The sequence below is a fragment of the Macaca mulatta genome, chromosome 15 (genome assembly GCF_049350105.2).
Source record: "Macaca mulatta isolate MMU2019108-1 chromosome 15, T2T-MMU8v2.0, whole genome shotgun sequence".
NCBI classification, from domain to species: domain Eukaryota; kingdom Metazoa; phylum Chordata; class Mammalia; order Primates; family Cercopithecidae; genus Macaca; species Macaca mulatta.
This window is the reverse complement of record NC_133420.1, coordinates 53,165,936-53,187,621: the sequence shown is the minus strand read 5'-3', so window position 1 is coordinate 53,187,621 and position 21,686 is coordinate 53,165,936.

Sequence of the window (21,686 nt, the reverse complement as noted above, 5' to 3'; positions counted from 1 at the left end):
TATGTAGAGCAGTTGTGCTATGCTGGGGACCACTTCCGCCCCAGGTTAGCTTGGACTCTCCAAAGCCCAAAGGCTAGAATGGCTAAGTTGCCCAACAGCAAAGATGGTGGCCGGGTCCCTGTCTGGGAGCTCTATCCCAAGGAGGTTTCAAATCTCTTGTCAGCCGAAGAACACTCACGAGAGTGACTGGAGACCCTGGCTGGGAGTTCTGCCCAGTGAGGAGGAATGGGAACAGGAACCTGCTTTAAAAAGCAGTCTGGCCACATTTTCGTAGAGCAGCTGTGCCGTGCTGGGGCACTACTTCCATCCCCGGTCAGCCTGGACTCACCAAAGCCAGGGCTGGAACAGCTAAGTGGCCCAAGCAGCAAAGATGGTGACCTGCCCCTTCCCCTGTGAGTTCTGTCCCAGGGAAGTTGCAGCACTGCTATTGGTGGCTGGCTGGAACTCCAAGTCAGTGGGTCTTATCTTGTGAGGTGTCATGGAAGTGGAACCTACAGACTGTCACTTCTCGGCCCCCTGGATTCAGCTCCTTTCCTAGGGGTGTCTAACCTCCCACTTTGCTGGAATTGCAGCTACTTTTGTCAGGAAGCCCAGAAAGCCCAGGTCTCTAAGGCTCCTGGGTCTCTGCATGTACCTGAGCGGCTGCTCTGCCAAGACTCCATGTAGCTCTGTGTGTCAGACTGAAGGCCCGGGCGGAGTGGGTTCATGAGGGGATCTCCTGACTCAAGGATTGCAAAGATCTTTGGGAACAGGGTGGGTTCCCAGGGTCACACATGCACTCACCACTTCCCTGGGCAGGGGGAGGCTCCCCTGGCTCTGCGGCACTCCTGGGTGAGCTGCTGTCCTGCCCTGTTTTTCTCTGTTCTCCATGGGTCCAGTTGTTTCCTTGATTAGTCCCAGTGCATGTACCTGGATATTTCAGTGAAGGTGCTGTATTTACTCACCCGTTTGGTTCCTCTCTGTGAGAGCTACACACACTACCTGCTTCTAGTCAACCATCTTGGCCACCCTCCTGCCCCCAGCAGTCCCATTTCCTTTTATTATTATTTTTTTTAAGATGGAGTCTTACTCTGTCACCCAGGCTGGAGTGCAAAGGTGCAGTCTCGGCTCACTGCAACCTCTGCCTCCCAGATTCAAGCGATTCTCGTGCCTCAGCCCCCCAAGTAGCTGGGATTACACGCATGGGCCACCACGCTGGTCTAATTTTTTGTATTTGGGAGAGACGGGGTTTCACCATGTTGGTCAGGCTGGTCTCAAACTCCTGACCTCAGGTGATCCACTCGCCTTGGCCTCCCAAAGCACTGGGGTTACAGGAGTGAGCCACCATGCCTAGCCTCCATTTTCTTACCCTGTTATTAGTCCTGTTGTGTTACTGTGTGCAATACTCGCTGCACATTTTAGCGGACTTCAGATGTGCTGCAACCGTTGAGTTGGAACTGCTATATTCTAAAGAGGAGAGACTCCTCTACTAGGTTGGAATCAGTATTTCCACAGTTTCATTAGTCAGGATTCAGACAACCAGATCCTTTCTCAAAAAGGGAGTTGTACTCATAAATGCCTGTTTTATAGAGATCCACACCCATATTCTAGGAATGCCCTTTTTCCTCATGCATACAGCTAAGTAATGGGTCTTCTCAACTATTTTTCTGAGGAATGAAAGAGGACGGTGTCTGTATTCGTTCTCTATTACTACATAATAAATTACCACAAATTTCGTGACTTAAAACCTCACCCATTTTTCAGCTCGTGGTTTTCTAGATTGAAAGTTCAATGCTTTCACAATCAAACACAAGAGACAACAGTGGGTCTAGCTGCCCAGGAGGAGTGATCCGGGAAACTAGGTCATTTTACACCAGAGCCATGACCTTGGCTAGCCAACTCTTTAGTGCTACAGCCACTTCAGTCAAGGAAAAGAAAAGGACAGGATTCAGAGTGCTTTTGAAGAGCGTGAGAAAGCAGCTGAATTGGCATTTTGCTAGGTTTACAGACTTTCCTGAGTGTTCCTGAAACCTGACTTCAGATCAAAATTTCATTTCCTATAACAGGATAGTTGGGACTGTGTTGGATTCATCAGCACACTGAAATTTGTCCAAGTCTCCAAAAAAAAGAAAAAAGAAAAAACCCTCCTGACTCTCTAACTTTTCTTCTGTGGTCTGGACTCCCTTGAGGCTGCTCTTAAACTATTCTCTTTTCGAAGGTACCCTGGAAGAAAATGAACCTCTCAGGGCTTCAAAATGCAAAAGCAGCCAAAATCCTCCCTTTGCTTCCCATTTTTTTCTTTTTTCTTTCAGATAGGAGTCTCATTCTGTCACCAAGGCTAGAGTGCAATGGTGCGATCTTGGCTCACTGCACCTCTGCCTCCCAGGTTCAAGTGATTCTCCTGCCTCAGCCTCGCGAGTAGCTGGGACTACAGGTGTGTGCCACCATGCACAGCTAATTTTTGTATTTTTAGTAGAGACGGAGTTCACCATGTTGGCCAGGCTGGTCTCAAACTCCTGACCTCAAGTGATCTGCTCACCTTGGCCTCCCAAAGTGCTGGGATTACAGGCATGAGTCACTAAGCCCGGCCCCATTGCTGTTACAATAGACTTACAGGCTTCACTTAGGCTTAAAGGAGGACACCTGAGCAGAATTGGGGTTAGTTTTACTATTCCAGTCTACAAGACAGAATCTGAAGCCTGCCACCCTCTTGCTTTCTCTAACATGCTGCATTTTCACTTTTAAAGAACAGAGGCAGCTAAAGGCAGGTCTGTGTTCTCTCTCGGTTGGAGACATTTTTTACAACCAGTTTTGTTAACCAATTAGAAAGCCTTCTTTTTTTGTTTGATATTTAAGATTTATGTGGCTCGGTTGCTTGAATGTAGTGAAGAATCGAATGCATTTAAATAGTATGCTTGGTTCTAAGATGTCAGAAGAGGCCAGAGACTGCTACAGCTCTTTGGTATCCAAGATACCAAGCAGTTGCAAGAAGAGGAGCGTGTGAATGGGCTCCTCCAAGAGAAATAGCAAATGCTATTTCTGCTTCTTTTGGTAATAGTCCCACTTAAAGGATACGGTTGTTAATCTACAACAGGAAGGGGATGCTAAATCTGGTGGAGAGTGAAGAAGATATTACAGTGAGGAAAAAGAAATTAACCTATAAAAACTATGTGGGGAAAGGCTTATTACTTTGAGTTGACCTTGAGACATTTCATCGCCTACTTCTGTGCCGCCAGCTGGCTTCACATGGACAATAAACTTCTCCAAAATACTTAGTATAAAGTTGTTGTTTGTCTTCATTAATTTACCCTGGTGACCCCGGGGGGGACATTACTCCTTAGGGGGAAGTACAGCCCCAGGATAACCCTAGCCACTCACTGAATTACCAAGGGCCAAATTGTCACACATAGCTGTTTACCCACTGCTTCCCTTTTGGCAGCTTTCCCTGTGGTTGTGGTTGCCCCCCATGTCCCTAGCAAACCCAACTTTGTCTTTCTCACTTTTATCAGTACATTTCCATTCAGCAACCAAGCTATCTTGGACCAACGGCAGCATCTAGTCCATATGCCTAACACATGGCACATGGCAGGCACTTAAAATACATTAACTGAATCCAATACTTCCTCCTTTACTTCCAAATTAACATATTCTCTCAACTGGATGGGACTTATCTCTTTCTTATTCTAGATGCTGTTTTCTCTCTGTACCAGGACAGCCAAATGACTCTTCCTACTTTCAGAGATATTGCCCCACCTAGATGTCACCTAGGTGTCACAGATCCTAGGCATTCATTTTTTTAAATCCACCTTGAGAAGAGTTGTACATTAAATTGTTGCTTCTTGGTTCCAAATGGCTTATTTAGGGCCTTTTTGACAAGTAGCTTGTCAAAGCATTTGGCTGTTTCCTTTATTGACAACACAACCTTTCTCTCAGGTTGACACCAGAGAAAACACTAAACTTTCAAGTATCTAATCTTTATCCAAGTTCCAGTTGCAGAAAATAATATTTTTGAAGAATTACCTAAAGGATGTGTAGTTCAACCATTCCTCTGAGCCATCAAAATGTTATCTTTGGATCAAGTCAAACCATTAGAGAAAATTGATTTGGCTTTTGCTTGTTGTGGCTGGTGTTTTGACATTAACCTACAGACAGGGAGATCATTTTTAAGAGACCATAAAAAAAATTTGTTTGGGAGCCTTTTACAGACATGTTGTCAAAAGCTGTCACAAAGTATTTTCTGGAGGATTACACAAGAGAAGTTTCTCTTCATTCTCAGTTCTAGGAATTTGACTTTATTATTATATACACTGTGAATGAGGCCTCTTTGCATTCATTTTAGGAAGCTCAATTTTAAATTGGTGGCCCATCTTTAACAATTCATAGGACCTCAAAATTTTGTATGCTGACCTTACCTCTGGCTTTACTGTAATTTGCTACTCTTCGCTACTTTATTGTAATCTGGCTATCCTTTGTTTTTTTCTGTTTGCTCGGATTTCCCTACTTAATTTTTTACTCTAGTATACTGTATATTTTTGGAAGCTGCCATAAATCCTTTGGAGAAGAAGGCAGACATAAATATATTGTGATTTTTATTAATTCAAGGATCTATGTAGATCAATCTCAAAACTATATTATAATCAAATAACATTGTACAAAAACCAAAGGTGATTATTAAAAAAGAATTCCATTTTTACTTGCCATTTTTTAAAACTTAGAGGTAAATCCACATATATAGCATACAGTACCACTTACTAAAATTCTGTTTCTTCATCTATCCATTTTTCTCAGTCTCCTCTAGTATCTTTCTCTTCCCACACTTCACAAAGCTCATCCAACACCACTCCATTCCCAACAGCTATTTCCTCCCCCTTCCCTCTCTCTTTGCTGTATTCACTTGTTATGTGACCTCTCTTCATCAAGCAAGATCCCATCAGTTTTTGAAGAAAGGAAAATGAGAAAATGTGGCTGGCTACTTGAGGACTCCTTTTGCTGGGGGGAAGAGAGTAAGGCAAATAACACTCCGAAATAAATAATTTGTCTCATTACATATAAATAATTACTTCATTTAAAGAAAAAAAAAGTATCAGTCACTAAAGCTTTATTAGGCTTTACTTAAGGTATCATCCAAAAAAGTCAGTACTTCTGGACACATAAGGGCTATATTAGTCTGTCTCACACTGCTGATAAAGATGTAACAGAGACTGGGTAATTTATAAAGAAAAGAGGTTTAATTGACTCCCAGTTGCACATGGCTGGGGAGGGCTCACAGTCAGGGCAGAAGGCAAATGAGGAGCAGAGTGGCAGGCAAGAGAGAACTTGTGTAGGGGAACCACCCTTTATGAAACCATCAGATCTTGTGAGACTCATTCATTATTTCTAGAACAACACAGGAAAGACCCACCCCCATGATTCAATTACCTCCCACTGGGTTCCTCCCAGGATACATGGGAATTATGGGAGCTACAATTCAAGATGAGATTGGTGGGGACACAGCCAAAGTGTCTCCTGGGTCTTGAGTACTTCTGAGGAAAGGGAGGAGGGAAAGAAGAAAAGATGCCATACACTGGAAAGGATGAGACTATACTAAGAATCCCAAAATAAGAAAATGCCATGTACAAGAAAACATTCTTGGTATTCCTGCCTTTCAAAATTAGAACAACCTAAGTGTCCACTATTAGAGAAATGATTAGGTAAATTACAATCTGTTCAGGAAATAGCATATTGTTCAGCCATGAAGTGTTTGGTTTTTTTGTTTTGTTTTGTTTGAGACAAGGTCTCCCAACTCTGTTGCCCAGGCTGGAGTACAGTGGTGCTATATTGGCTCTCTGCAACCTCTGCCTCCTGGGTTCAAGTGATTCTCATGCCTCAGCCTCCCAAGCAGCTGAGATAAAAGGTGCTTGCCAGAACACCCGGCTAATTTTTGTATTTTTAGTAGAGATGGGGTTTCACCATGTTGGTCAGGCTGGTCTTGAACTCCTGACCTCCAGTGATCCGCCTCCTTGGCCTCCCAAAGTGCTGGGCCAGCGCACCCTGCAAAGTGTTTATTTTGAAGAATGTATTGCAGCAGTGAAAAATGTTTATGTAATAATAAGCAAAAAAAAAAAAAAAAAGCCAAACAGAAAATGGTATTGTGTTGTAATCTACTTATCAATTTATGTATCTCTACCATCATTAGACAGAGGGAAAAGCTAGGAGTGGGGTAGGGGGAGTCAGGCCAAGATAGAACCCTGAGGAACACTGACATTTATGGAATATTCCAGGGAGGGGTACCTTCAAAGAAGTCAGAAAAGATGAAGCAAAGAAGCCGTGAAAAGAAGGGAACTGACAGCATGACATTACAGAAGCTGAGAGAAGATGGCACATCCAAGGTCTGGCACTTAATGTCCATTACCACATTTAGTCCTCACAAAAGGCTTGGGTGAAAGATCCAGTTATACCCATTTTGCTATAAGCAAACTAGGTTTCAAGAGGTTGAGCAAGTTGGACAATATCCCAGAGTAAGGGAAAGATGAGATTTGAGCCAAGGTCTGCCTCTAGGTATAAACCAAAAAAGTATCTGAGGCAAGTCTCAATTTATTAGGTTGGTGCAAAAGTAATTGTAGTTTTTGCCATTATAAGTAGTGGAAAGTTTACTTTGCCAAAGTTAAGGACTCACCTGCGACACAGACTCAGAAGTTCCTGAAGACACGTGCCCAAGGTGGTTGAGGTACAGCTTCCATTTATACACTTTAGGGAGATGCAACACATTAATCAATTGAACCATTTACATTGGTTCAGTCTGGAAGGGTGGGACAACAAGGAGAGGGGTGCTTCTAGGTCATAGGTAGATTTAAACATATTCTGATTGGCAATTGGTTGAAAGACTTATTATCAGTAGAAAGAAATGGCTGGGTTACAATAGGGGTTGTGGAGACCTAGGTTTTATACCTCCAAGTAGCAGGCTTTAGAGAAAATAGACTAAATGTTTCTTATCAGACTTAAGGTCTGTGTTGATGTTACTACTGGAAGGGTATAATGAGGCATGTCCAATCCCTACTGCCCATCATGGCCTCAACCAGTTAAATTTTAGGGTGTCCTGGCAAAGGAAGGAGACCATTCATATGGTGGGGAGGGCCTTCAACTTTTATTTTTGGTTTACATTCGCAAAGTATGCGCTCTTTGCTTTATACCAGGCTGCCTCCCTGCCATGTTAGAAAGATCTGCTGAATTTATATGAGGTCACAGTTTAGGTGGGATTAGTCAGTTGTATTTTCTCTTCAATACACATATTTTTATTTTTTTGGGATGGAGTTTCACTCTTGTTGCCCAGGCTGGAGTGCCATGGTGCAATCTCGGCTCACTGCAGCCTCTGCCTCCTGGGTTCAAACGATCTCCTGCCTCAGCCACCCTAGTAGCTGGGATTATAGGCATCTGTCATCACACCTAGCTAATTTTATTTATATTTTTATTTTTAGTAGAGATGGGATTTCACCATATTGGCCAGGCTGGTCTTGAACCCCTGACCTCAGGTGATCTGCAGGTCTTGGCGTCCCAAAGTGCTGGGATTACAGGTGTGAGCCACTGTGCCTGGCCAATACATGTATTTTCTATTCATTACATGTGGGGGTTCATTCTCTCACCCCTTATCAGAACAGAGGTCAGGGAGAAGGAATGGACCTGCAGGGTGATGGATTAGTATGGGGATTGCGAACTCCATTCCCTACAGGGCAGTTAGGGTAAAAGGGGAGGTGGTGTGGCAAATTAGAGCAGGCACATACTGTCAATAGGGGCAGGAATGCAGGAATGTGGCCCACTGTTTTCAGATATCTTAGTTTGTTTAGGGGACCCCAAAATCTGGATTTTATCTTTTTTGCAAAATTATTAGTTTTTGATGTTGGGAACTAACTAAAAAACTTTTTTTTTTTTTTTTTGAGATGGAGTTTCACTCTTGTCACCCAGGCTGGAGTTCAATGACACGATCTTGGCTCACTGCAACTTCCGCGTCCCAGGTTCAGGTGATTCTCATGCCTCAGCCCCCCGAGTATCTGGGATTACAGACCTGAGCCACCATGCCCAGCTAATTTGTGTATTTTTAGTAGAGATGGGTTTTTGCCATATTAGCCAGGCTGGTCTCAAACTCCTGACCTTAGGTGATCCGCCTTGGCCTCTCAAAGTGCTGGGATTACAGGCGGGAGCCACCAAGCCTGACCCTAACTAAAAACATTTTTAAACACTGCGCAGACTAAATAAATCTGTGGAGCCCATAGGGGCCAGTTTGAAACCGCTGGCTGAGCTCTCCCACGACAGAGTTTCTCTTCAGGGAAGCTTACCCTCAGTGGTGCTGATTCTATGGAAAGTCAATCCTCAGGCTAAGAGGAAATCCCTCCGGGCTGCAGCTAGGAAAAGGAGCAGGCCTTGGATGGGACGCTTCTCTTTCCATCTTCCTTCCCCAGCTAGTCTCATTGGGCCCGTCAGTCAACTTTCCATGATGAATGCTTTGTTGCGTTCTGTTCTGTGGAGTTAAAGGAGCGTGGAGTGTCTCTTATCACAGCCCCTTTTCTAGGAAAATAAATGGCCAACTCCCTGGAGTTGAGGATTTTTTTATGCAATGACTCTCCTCCACGAGATTGATTGCAGCAGCTTTGTGAGAGATTTGTAGTAAGTAGTGTTCAGGCTGTAGGTCTTAAATCCTCAATGCCACAGTCATAACTCTCCAGGAAGGAAATGATAGAAGATCACGGTAGCTAATATTGCATTATGATGATACTGTCTTCCCAGAAATGATTGCGGTCTTGCTGCTGCTGTCTTACTTAGGAAACAGGAGCTCTTCAAATGTGCTTGAGATATCTGTCCTGGTGGTGCTTTGCAAGATCCACGAGAAGCTACAGACTAGGGGAGGAGATCAAACATTTATGAGCACCAACCATACTTTTTTCACATATGGGGAGACTGAGGCTCAAAGAAATTAAATCATTTTCCCAGGATCTCTAGCTATAAAAACTCTGATTCAAAAGCAGATCTTGTCTACTATGCCACCTATAACATATTTTAATTTTAGATATCTAAAAAAATATTAATGAGTCAAAGTTGATAGGAGTGAATGGTAAAATAATTTTATTATGTTAGGTTTAACCTCAATATCTATCACTTTTATACTTAGTCTACAGTGTACAATAAATAGCTTAAATGATACCCTGAGGAAACAATCAGACAAACGTAGGTTATGAAAAAAAGACAATTGTCCTGCTTTCTACAAAAGTCAATGTTATAGGGGAAAAAAAAAGTCAGGAAACTGTTTTCTCTTAAAAGAGATTGAACAGACAACTGAATATAATGGATGAACCTTAATTGGATCCTGGCTCCAAGAGTGCCAGCTGTATAAATCATTTTGGGGGCCGGGCGCAGTGGCTCACGCCCATAATCCCAACACTCTGGGAGTCCGAGGTGGGCAGATCGCCTGAGGTCCGGTGTTCCAGACCAGCCTGGCCAACATGGTGAAACTCTGTCTCTACTAAAAATACAAAACTTAGCCCCACCTGGTGGGGGGTGCCTGTAATCCCAGCTACTCAGGAGACTGAGGGTGGAGAATTGCTTGAACCCAGGAGGCGGATGTTGCAGTGAGTAGAGATTGCACCACTGCACTCCAGCCTGGGCGAGCAACAAGAGCAAAGCTCCACCTCAAAAAAAAAAAAAAAAAAGAAACAAGGTTATTTTGGAAACAACTGAGGAAATGTGAATATGAGCTGGATGTTAGGTGATATTTAGGAATTATTATTTGTTGTTTTAAGTATGACAATAGTATTGTGGTTATTCAGGAAAACAGTTTTATTGTCAGGTGCTAAGGTATTTAGGAGTGAAATATCATGATGTCTGCTGTTTAACTGCAAATGATTGAGGAAAAAGCTATGCATGTGTGTACATGTAAAACCTGGCAAAATGTTATTCATTGCTGAATCTAGGTGGTTAGTATGTACATGTTCATTATTCTCTTTTTTCAACTTTTCTGTGTGTTTAAAATTTTTCATGGTAAAAAGTGAAAATGTACAAATAAATATTTAATTAGATTAAACTGCCTTAGAATGATAGGGAGGAAGATACACTGAATAGGGTAATTGCATTTTGAAATTCCTGCAGAAGATCAAAACTATGGAAAAGCTGAAAATACGTCTTCATTACAGTAAATGTAAAAAATACTTTATAAGGATAGGCACACATTATTACAGCCATATAAAGGCACATTTGCAGGTGGACAAGCACTAGAAATACATCAGTTTAGTGGAAATAGAGGTGATCTGTTTTTCAAAATTACTCTTGCTGTATCATCTCTTCCCTTAATAGAATCATCAAAGAGCATGTTCATTGACCAAGGTATTAAAAGATCATAACTCTTTTGCTATGTGGTGGAGTTATAGCAAAATATTTTTCTTTTTTTTTATTTAATTAATTTATTTTGTTTTTTGAGACAGGGTCTTGATCTGTCACCCAGGCTGGAGTGCAGTGGTGCGATCTCAGCTCACCGCAACCTCCACCTCCTGGGTTCAAGCGAGTCTCCTGCCTCAGCCTCTGGAGTAGCTGGGATTACAGGCACCCACCACCACGTCCGGCTAATTTTTGTATTTTCAGTAGAGACAGCGTTTCGCCATGTTAGCTAGGCTGGTCTCGAACTCTTGACTTCAGGTGATCCACCTGCCTCTGCCTCCCAAAGTGCTAGGATTACAGGTGTGAGCTGCCGCACCCAGGCCTAAACATCTTTCTTTTAAAACTCATCCTTGGCTGAGCACTGTGGCTCATGCCTATAATCCCAGCACTTCAGGGGGCCGAGGTGCACAGATCACTTGAGGTCAGGAGCTCGAGACCAGTTTGGCCAACATGGTGAAACCCCGTCTCTACTAAAAATACAAAAATTAGCCGGGCATGGTGGCAGGTGCCTGTAATTCCAGCTACTTGAGAGGCTGAGGCAGGAGAATCACTTGAACCGGAGGTGGAGGTTGCAGTGAGCCGAGATTGTGCCACTACACTCCAGCCTGGCAGATAGTGTGAGACTGTCTCAAAAAAAAAAAAAAAAAAAAAAGTCATTCTTGAAGCCCATTGTAAAGAAATATTCTGTATCTTTATAATCAGTAAATGCATTGAATGTATTGCTTTACTAAAAACAAACCAGTGTGAGAACTTCAGCTCCATGAATCTAGTGTGGTTAACAAGATCTGGGGAAAATAACAGTAAGTAAAAAAAAATTACAGTTACAAATAAAACAGACTCAGAAAGTTAGTTCAGTTTATGAACGACCAAATAGTTTAAACTGAATTATAAAGAACAATTGCCTAAAATGGCTCCAGAAACACAGGCCAGCCACCTGGTTTTGTGAATAAAATTTTACAGCATTCTCATATTTACACGTTGTCTATGGCTGCTTTCATGATACAATGGCAGGGTTGCACAGTTTTAATAGAGACCACCTGGCACACAAAGCCTAAAATATTAGTATCTGCTTGTTAAAGAAAAAGTTTTGCCACACGAGGTGGCCCGTGCCTGTAATCCCAGCACTTTGGGAGGCCGAGGTGGGTGGATCACCTGAGGTCAGGAGTTGGAGACCAGCCTGACCAACATGGAGAAACCCTGTTTCTACTAAAAATACAAAGTTAGTCAGGCATGGTGGCACATGCCTGTAATCCCAGCTACTCGGGAGACTGCAACAGAAGAATCACTTGAACCTGGGAGGCAGAGGTTGTGATGAACCGAGATCAGACCATTGTACTCCATTGTGAGCAATAAGAGTGAAACTCTATCTCAAAAAAAAAAGAAAAGAAAAGAAAAAGAAAATGTTTGTTGACTCCTGGTCTAAAAGTATATATAGATATGTATATAAAAAAGGATCAAAGGAGAATATAAAAAAAAAGTTGATTTATTATGGTGGAGAGATTACATATGATTTCTATTCAAATTTTAAAGTTTACATTTTTACAGTGTGATTCATTAAATATTTTAAAGAAAAAATAATTGAGAGGTTTTACTGTTTCTACAATGCATAGGATGACAATGGAGAAACAAAGAGCAAATATATACTATACAGTTGTGAAATCCTGACTTGGAAATTCTAATATTCAGAATTGAGCCAGAGAATATAATCAGAAATGCAGGGGGGATTACAAAGGTAATTCTCATGGGATTGTTCATAATAAAAAAAATGGAAATAACAGGGTAACCATTACCCAAATAATGGTGTATCTCTATATGATGGAATATTACACAATCATAAAACATGCTTTAAAAAAAGCATTTCTTACTTTTGTAATCAGAAAAAAATAAGGTGTTTAAAGGATACAGTACTACTCACTGACATGGAAAACATTAATAATAGTGATATTGAAGTAAAATAAATTATAGAACATTTCCAAATACTTATTTATAAGTGTTATCTACATGCACTTACAAACACACAGAAAAATATGTCTGGAAGGATATTAAACTATACCATCAACAGTGGTTTAGGAAGTAATATTTGGGTGGACTTTTCCTTTCTCTCCAATATAATTATAGAGTATTCAGTAGGTTTGTTTGTTTGTTTGTTTGTTTTTTACAATGAGCATGTAAACCAAGAGAAGAAACATATGCATATTTTTTCTCTAATGGTTATTAAAAGCTATTAAATGATTGAATAAAATGCATATGAAAAGCTGAATACAAAATTACAGAAGGAATATAACCTCAACTCAAGGAAGAAAGCATGCCCAGGAAAAGGATCTAGAAAATGTCAAAGCATTTTGTTGCCTCTGGGTGATGACATCATGCATGATTCTTGCCTTATCTTAATGAACATATATTACTTGGATAATCAGGAAAATTTTAAAGTACAAATTTGTTAAAATAACTTTAAAAAGAAAAGAATATTGTTACAGCCTTTACCAATCCATATTGCTCTCTTGAATCCCTTTATATCTGTCTCTGTTTCTCTCTCTCTGTCTCTCTCTCTGTCACAAACAACCCCACACACACAGAGTTTGTTCATGGCAAAACAGTGACTTCTATTTTTTTTTTTTGTTGGGGGGATGGAGTCTTGCTCTGTCACCCAGGCTGGAGTGCAGTGGCATGATCTCGGCTCAATGCAACCTCCACCTTCTGGGTTCAAGCCATTCTCCTGGCTCAGCCTCCCAGGTCGCTGGGACTACAGGCACGTGCCACCACGCCCGGCTAATTTTTTTGTATTTTTAGTAGAGATGGGGTTTCACCATGCTGGCCAGACTGGTCTCCAACTTCTGACCTCAAGTGATCCACCCGCCTCAGCCTCCCGAAGTGCTGGGATTACAGACATGAGCCACCATGCCTGGCCAACAGTGACTTCTATTAAACAGATTTTCCATTTCTGTTTCAAATGTCCTAGCCTCCTTCTTTCATAACTCACCAAAATCCCACATGTCATCTGAACTCCACAGATAAGAGGGAAAGGAGGAAGAAGAAGACAGAAGTACTCAGGGATGTGTTACCTGCAAGGCTCCTCATATTATGGAAAGAATAAAATACCCAAGTCCTTACAATGGCCTACAATGCACGTGCGCGCACACACACACACAAACACACACACACACACACCTCTCTAACCTCATCTCTCACCACTCTCTTCATAACTCTTATATTTCCTTCAGGTCCCAACTCAAATTTCATCTTATCTAGGAGACCTAACTTTAGCTTTCACCAACTTGGTTTTGAAACCAAGTGTGACTATATTTGACTATACCTTGAGGTTTAGTCTAAATGTGCTTTATTAAATCGGAATGAAATCATCAGAGTAAAAGATCATGTGGTAGTTAGCTTCCAAGATGGCCCCCTGATATTCACACCCTTGGATAGTCCCCTCCCACACTAAATAGGGCTGACCTGTTAGCCAATAGGACACTGCAGAAACGACAAAGTGTGGCTTCCAAAGCTAGGTCATAAAAGACATTGAGGCTTCCGTGTTGCTCCCTTAGATACTCACTCTGGGGGAGTCAGCTACCATGCCAAGAGAATGCCCAGGACCCCTACAGAAAGACCCATATGGTGAGGAACTGAACCCCCACCTGCCAACAGGCTGCATCAACTTGCCATTCATGTGTGTGAGCTGTGTTGGAAGCAAATTGCCTGGCTCCAGTCAGATCTTCCTATGACTGTAGTCCTGGCCAACATTTTGACTGTAATTTCCTGAGTCACCTTGAGCCAGAACTATCCAGCTAAGATGCTCCCAAATTCTTGACCTACAGAAACTGCAAGAGATAATAAATGCTTATGTCATTTAAGCCAAGTCTCAGGATGAGGCATCTCTCATTTCTGCTCCTGTTCCTGTATGGGGACCCAGGAAATGTAGGCTGGCTGTACCTACCCTACCCTGCCTGGGGAGATGGGGCAGAACAGTTTATATCTAAAGTTTATCTGAACAAGTCTCCCTTGGCCTTTTTGGTGGGTCAGATTTTGCAACCCAAACTATTACTATGGTAGATGGCAGCCCCATTTCCACAAAGAAATAACGATTTCCAGGTAGAGAGAGTCATTCTTGACCACATGCCCTGACGGCTTCGTCGCCATTGTTCCTTAGTTCTCTCTCAGCACTTTTCTGCCTCCACCAACCAGCTCAAATTCCACCAAGAAGCACTCTCAGTATATAAAGTATGAGCCATAATTTTAAGAGTATGTATGCTATGTATGTATCTCTGTACATATGTTATATGTGTTCATATGGCTCTGTATATATGTATGTTGCATGTATATCTGTATATATTGTGTTTTGTGCTTGTATGTATGTTGCGTGTGCCTATTTTTGTCTTGCTGCATGCACATGTGTATATCTGTATGGTGTATGTATCTATATGTATGTCATGTGTACATATCTTGTGTATATTTGTATTATGTTCTAAGTATATCTGTGTATTGTATGTTGTGTGTGTCTGATGTGTGTGTGTATGTTGTGTATATCTGTATTGTGTATGTATCTGTGTTTGTGTGAATATCTGTATGCACGTTGTGTGTGTTTCTGATGTGTATGTGTCTGTATATTGTATATGTTTATCTGGTGTGTGTGCGTGTGTGTGTGTGTGTGTGTGTGTGTGTTTGTGCATGCATCCAGCCTTTGCTATTTTGGGATTCATACAATTTCCCTTCATAAGAAAACTATCAATACAACTGATTCTTAATTTTCGTAAGTGTGCCACAGTTATATAAAATGTTAACATTAGGGAAAGCAGATGAGAGGTTTAGAACTCTTCTGTGAATTAAAATGTTTCAAAATAAAGAGATTTAAAAAAACAAAAAACAAAAAAAAACAGCTTCCCAGATTAGTAGGAAAGTCAGCCTTCCCCTTTCTCAGATCTGAAACATCCAAGGGGTACTTAACTTTTGTCCAAGGCACCATCCTGATTGTAATTTCCTCTCCAGTGGAGTTGGAGTCAGGCCTGATGGTTCCACAACCATAGCCCAGATGGACAACTCTCTAGCTTGCCAAATGGACATTCCTATTTGCTGAACCTACAGGGTGACTGCCAGCAATCCAGATCCCCTTCCAGACTTGTGTCCTAAAACACTTAAAGGAAGATAAAAACAAAAGAGAATTCTTAGAAAAAGACAAGGAAAGAAAGACAAATTGAAGGGCCAGTGGCTAATTTGGGCAGAACTACATGTTTAAGGACCCAGGGAAGGGGAGATGAGGCCTCTGCCTGATGTTGAGTCTCCAGATCTAGGGTGGGCTGAGAGAAGGGTCCAGCGGAAGAGGAGCAGAAAACTGCATGGCAGACTCAGGCCTTAGATATTCAAATCCTCCCTGGGACTGTGTGTGTTGCCATGGGCTCCACATTTTACAGGTAGCTATTTGGGGTTTAAATATTCTTCCCCCTTCACCACTCTACAAATCAACTAAGACTCATTTGGGCAGGAGTGGATCTGCCCTGCCCTGCCCTGCCTTGCTTGGCTGAAAACAAAGCGCTCAGCTCCTGGGAGAGTGGGGTTTGTCCTTGCTCTCCGCTCACTAAGCAACCTGTTGATGAGCTTGTAATTACCAGAACTGTGTGCTACACAATGAATGTTCTTGGAGATTTTAATGATCGAAGTGAATGAACATGCTTCAACATTTGGAAACGTGCTTGAGAAGAATAATTGCTTTAAAGTGCTTCATAAATTGTTGCTAGGAGACCACATCAAGATAGGCCTTTTTACTTACAACTTGAAGTTCAACTGGCAGGAAATTCACCCATTCAAAGATAAGCAAACAGAACAATTCGAAAAAGGAAGAATGAAAGACAGAAACCTGCCAGCGATTAGAGAAAATCTTCCACCAAAAATGAAATGGAGAACAAGAGCCAAGACATTGTTGCTGGTCTTTATGGATTTTGCATCTCCGTTCTTACAGGTTATGTGTTCTTGGACAATTTCAGTATTGAATTTTCTCATCTGAAAAAAAAATGGAGATATCAATAGCTCACTCATAGGATGAGATAACTCACATGTGGATGTATCCAGCACATAATGCTCAATATTTAATTATTTACACATACTTGTTCCAAAGCGTTTTGAGGTCACTTACAAAATTATTTCCTGACTAGTTTGTGTTGCCCCAAAAGCAGGCTCTGCACAGGAAATTGGGTTTAGGTGGCTTATTTGGGAAATGATCTCAGGAAACTTAAGTGAAGTAGTGGAGAAAGAAAGACTGAAAAGGGACAAAAGTTCAAAGCTGCATCAGTGAGCAGGAAAGTCCAATACCGATAAATCCTCTGGGAACTCTCTGAAGCTCCATGGAGGACATGCCGCAGGATCATCCTGCCAAGGGATGAAGAAGCTGAGGGATGTGTCCACTGACTTGTTTCTCAGGGGCCAAGGGTTGTACCTGGGGACCTTAAGTTCCCAGTGCCACCACAATGGCCTGAGCAGTCTGGTAATTTCTGGTAGAACAGGAGTAAACTGTCTGGGAGAAGAGCAGGGAACCACAAGCATATGAGGTAGGCACCTGTCCATGTGGCCAGGAACTGACCCACTCAAGCTGCATGTGAGCTCCAAGGTGGGCCAGAGTAATACAGAGCTAGGTATCAACAGAATCTGCTACACTTAAGATTCAACAAGGTAAAATTAGTTGATGAAGAAATTGAGGTCAAATAAAAGCAAATACTCTGTGTTACTGAATCTTTAAAAAAAAAAAAAAAGATTATTTTCTAGAAAGGCTGGCTATAATGACTGACGCCTTTTTTTTTTTTTTTTTTTTTTCCTGTTTTCTAGACACCTAATGAGCACACTAGCCTGGAATTTGAGCAAGGATTCAATATTGCTGTGGGCAATATATAGTTAGGCAAATCCTTCACACATGTCAGTCCCATGTTGACCCAATTCTAGGGAATCTGGAACATTCTTATGGGGTTCAACTATGTTTGGACTTTAGGCCTGAAGCATTAAATTTGAAATTTGGGCACCAAATGGTAGTTGGAAATCACGTTCCCGTTCTGCATGGATCAGGAAGGAAGCACATCAGCTACTTTCCTATCCAGCGGACCCTGCCCTGCTTCACAGCTGTTTGCCATCTGAATCAATAGCAAGCCAGCAGGGCTCAGACTTGGCATTCCCTAGTATGGAAGAAGAAAAGCAATAAAAACTGTTAACCTCTAAAGTTTTTTCAACATATCTGTTGCTCCCCCCTTAGCTCTAGGAAAAGCATTAGCAGCACCATCATGCTCCATAGGAATGGAAAGCCATGTTGATGGCTAGGGAATAGAGCAGCGCAATATGACAGGATAACAAGGGAACAGACAGGAGCAGGCAGAAAGGCTGGCAATCCCTCCCCCCGACCCCCAACCTCCCAGCCCCCTTTCCAGGAATCATAAAAGTGAGATATGAAAATATGAGAAAGGATGAATACAAAACAAGCAGGAGAAAGACAACCAGGTATTATATGCCCCTGATGGAAGAACACACCACCACTTATGAAGTAGTCCAGCTAAAAAATTGAAACTGGGTCTGATATAGACTCTAATTTTAACTATCAATGAACAGGAAATGCAAGAAACTAAGGAACATGTTAAATACCACCACAAGGATGAATGCAAAAACTCCAGACTGTGGGAAACTACTGAACAATGAATCAGGTTTCTTCAACAAATACAGAGAAATCTATAGATTAAAGGAGAAGTAAAAGATATATTGACTGGCTGGGTGTGGTGGCTCACGCTTGTAATCCCAGCACTTTGGGAGGCCGAGGTGGGCAGATCACGAGATCAGGAGTTCGAGACCAGCCTGTCCAACACAGTGAAACCCCGTCTCTACTAAAAATACAAAAATTATCTGGTCATGGTGGTAGGCGCCTATAATCCCAGACACTTGGGAGGCTGAGGCAGGAGAATTGCTTGAACCAGGGAGGCAGAGTTTGCAGTGAGCCAAGATCCTGCCACTGCACTCCAACCTGGGCGACAGAGCTAGACCCTCTCAAAACAAACAAACAAAAGATATATTGACTAATTGCAATGTGTGAATCATATTTATTTATTTATTTTCTTTTTTTTTTTTTTTTGAGACAGAGTCTCTCCCTGTCGCCCAGGCTGGAGTGCAGTGGCCGGATCTCAGCTCACTGCAAGCTCAGCCTCCTGGGTTTACGCCATTCTGCTGCCTCAGCCTCCCGAGTAGCTGGGACTACAGGCACCCGCCACCTCGCCTGGCTAGTTTTTTGTACTTTTTAGTAGAGACAGGGTTTCACCGTGTTAGCCAGGATGGTCTCGATCTCCTGACCTCATGATCCGCCCCTCTCGACCTCCCAAAGTGCTGGGATTACAGGCTTGAGCCACCGCGCCCGGCTGTGAATCACATTTAAATAATGAGAATTATTTCAATCTTCCCTCAAACAAATTATGTAAAAAATAATGAGGCTAGGGGTGGTGGCTCATGCCTATAATCCCAGCACTTTGGGAGGGTGAGGCAAGGGGATCCCTTTAGCCCATGAGTTCTAGACCTGGGCAGCATGGTGAAACCTTGTCTCTACAAAAAATACAAAAATTAGCTGGGAATGGTAGCGTGCACCTGTAGTCCCAGCTACACGGAAGGCTGAGGTGGGAAGGTCTGAGCCTGGGAAGGTCGAGGGGCTGCAGTAAGTGGTGATTGCACCACTGCACTCCAGCCTGGGCGACAGAATAAGACCCTATCTCAAAATAAATAAATACACAAAATAAAATATAATGAGTTTAAGAGAAAGGAAATTAAAATACTGGCTGAATATTATGATGATCTTATGAATAATATGATATTGTTAATTATTTGGGTCATGTAATAGTAGTCTTATTTAAAAATTTTTTTATTTCAATAGCTTTGGGGGTACAAGTGGTTTTTGATTACATGGATGCATTGTATAGTGGTGAAGTCTGAGATTTTAGTGCACCCATCACCTAAGTAGTGTACATTGGACCCAATGGGTAGTTTTTTTTTTTTTTATCCATTGTGCCCTCTTACACCCTTCTCCTTCTGAGTCTCCATAGTCCATTACATCACTCTATATGCCTCTGTGTACCCATAGCTTAGCTCCCACTTATAAGTGAGAACATACAGCATTTGATTTTCCATTCCTAAGTTATTTCATTTAGAATAATGGCCTCCAGCTCCATCAAAGTTGCTACAAGACATTGTTTTATCTTTTTATGGCTGAGTAGTATTCCATGGTGTATACACACCACATTTTCTTTATCCACTCAATAATGGTACTTTTTTTTTTTTTTGAGACACAGTCTCGCTCTGTCGCCCAGGCTGGAGTACAGTGGCACAATCTCAGCTCACTACAGCCTACGCCTCCCAAGTAAATCTTATGCCTCAGCCTCCCAAGTAGCTGGGATTACAGGCCACCATGCCTGGCTAATTTTTGTATTTTTAGTAGAGATGGGGTCTCACTATGTTGGCCAGGTTGGTCTTGAACTCCTGACCTTGGGTGATCTGCCCACCTTGGTCTCTCAAAGTGTTGGGATTACAGGCGTGAGCCACAGCATCCAGCCTAATGGTACTATTTTTAAATAAAAACAATCTTGCTAGTGTTGGCTGGGTGCAGTGGCTCACACCTTTAATCATAGCACTTTGGGAGGCCAAGGCAGGTGGATCACCTGAGGTTGGGAGTTCGAAGCCAACCTAACCAAAATGGAAAAACATCATCTCTTCTGAAAATACAAAATCAACCAGGCGTGGTGGTACATACCTGTAATCCCAGCTACTTGGGAGTCTGAGGCAGGAGAATCACTTGAACCCAGGATGCGGAGGTTGCGGTGAGCCGAGATCATGCCATTGCACTCCAGCCTGGGCAACAAGGGTGAAACTCCATCTCAAAAAAAAATAATAATAATACTCCATATCTTTAAAAGATTGATTCTTAAATATTAATGATGAAATTATGTAATGTCTGCAATGTTCAAGAAGAACATGGGCGGTGGGGATGGGTAGGCAGCCTTGTTCATGGTCTAATGAGTAACACCTGGGGTTCTTAAATGATTTTTGTCCATTTTTGTATCCATTTCAGATCCTCCACAAGAAAAAGGTAAAATACAAAACAAAATATCAACAAACCCAACAGGTAAGTGGGCTACCTTCAAAACATAGCCAGTAGGCATATAAAGTCTGTTTCAGCAGAAGGCGTATTTTGGATGTGGGGATGTTCTACCTCACAAGTGTTCTACTTGTGAAGAAGCTTTGGCTTCTCAGCTCCGAAAAGAATCAGGAAAATGTCCAGAGTGGAGGAAGTAAGATGCTGCTCCTTAGATTGATGTTTGATCTCAAGGATCCAGCCCCTGCTACACGGCTCTCTCTGAAAGGATCTGACTAAGGTTCTTCACTAAAACATGTTTTCCACTGCAAATGCATGAGAGAGTACTGTGAGTTACTCCTGCAGGCATGGCTACATTCACGATTATGATTGAGACAGAGTGGAACTAATAAAAGAATTTGGGCCTGGCACAATGGCTCATGCCTGTAACCCCAGCACTTTGGGAAGCCAATGCGGTTGGATCACTTGAGCCCTTGAGTTTGAGATCAGCCTGAGAAACATGGTAAAACCCCATCTCTACAAAACATACAAAAATTATTGAGGCATGGTAGTGTGAACCTGTAGTTCCCAGCTACTCAGGAGGCTAAGGCAGGAAGATGGCTTGAGTCCAGGAGGTTGACACTGCAGTGAGCCATGATCACACCGCTGTACTCCAGCCTGGGTGACAGAGTGAGACCTTGTTTCAAAAAAATTAAAAAACAATAATAACAATAAAATAATCTGGAGTCATTTAAGTTTTACTACACTGAAACTACATCATAAAGCTAAAAAAATTATCACTAATAATAATAATGGCAGCTAACATTTATTGAGAGCTGACTTTAGGCTTTGATTACTATTTCTGATTTACAGATAAGGAAAGTGAGACATAGAGAGGTTATATACCTTACCCAAGATGGCAGAGCTGAGATGTGGCTGAACTGGAATTCAAATCCACCACGTTAGTTTTCTAGGGCTGCCATGACAAAGGAACACAGATTGGATGACCTAGACAACAAAAATTTATTTTCTCAGAGTCTTGGAGGCTAGACAGCTGAGATTATGGTGTCCATGGGGTTGGTTCCTTGTGAGGGCGATGAGGGAGGGATCTGTTCCAGGCCTCTCTCCTCGGCTTGTAGATGGCTTCTCCCTGTGCCTTCACATACTCTTCTCTCTTTATGTGTCTATGTCCATATTTCCTATTCTCATAAGGATACCGGTCACATTGGATTAGGGC